Below are 706 nucleotides of genomic sequence, written 5' to 3'. Positions count from 1 at the left end.
ATGTGCATGGTATCATAAAGCTTCCTGGATCTTGAAGCTTTTCTGGTAAGCTCTTTAATATGACTGCACTGCATTCTTCAGTGAGAAACACTTTTTCAGTTTCTCTCCAATCCTTCTTATGACTTAAGATTTCTTTCATGAACTTAGCATAGGAAGGTATTTGCTCAAGTGCCTCTGCAAACGGCATCTTTATTTCAAGAGTCCTTAGATAGTCTGCAAAGCGGGCAAATTGCTTGTCCTGTTCCGCTTGGCGGAGTTTTTGAGGATAAGGCATCTTGGCTTTATATTCTTCAACCTTAGATGCTGCAGGTTTATTCCTTACGGAAGTGGTTGAAGAAGCCTTTTTAGAGGGATCACTGTCAGCACTCTCAGGTGTCTGATCCTCCCTTGGCGTCTGAACGCCAGGATTGGGTGGAAAATGGGCGTTTAACGCCAACTTTCCCCCCTTTTCTGGCGTTTGAACGCCAGAACTGGGCAAGGAATGGGCGTTTAACGCCAGCTTTCCTTCCCTCTCTGGCGTTTGAACGCCAATAACATTCCTCTCTGGGCTCTTACTGTCCTCAGAGGGATTTTGAATAGTGGTTTGGTTATCCCCTGTCAATCGTTCATTGTTTGGCTTTTTGCCACTTTGAGCAGTGTTATTCAGTGTCTTCCCACTCCTCAGTTGAACTGCTTGACATTCCTCTGTTATCTGTTTAGATATTTG

This window comes from Arachis duranensis, chromosome 10 (assembly GCF_000817695.3).
Source record: "Arachis duranensis cultivar V14167 chromosome 10, aradu.V14167.gnm2.J7QH, whole genome shotgun sequence".
Classification (NCBI taxonomy): Eukaryota; Viridiplantae; Streptophyta; class Magnoliopsida; order Fabales; family Fabaceae; genus Arachis; species Arachis duranensis.
The sequence above is the reverse complement of the archived record's forward strand: the minus strand, read 5'-3'. Positions refer to the sequence as shown.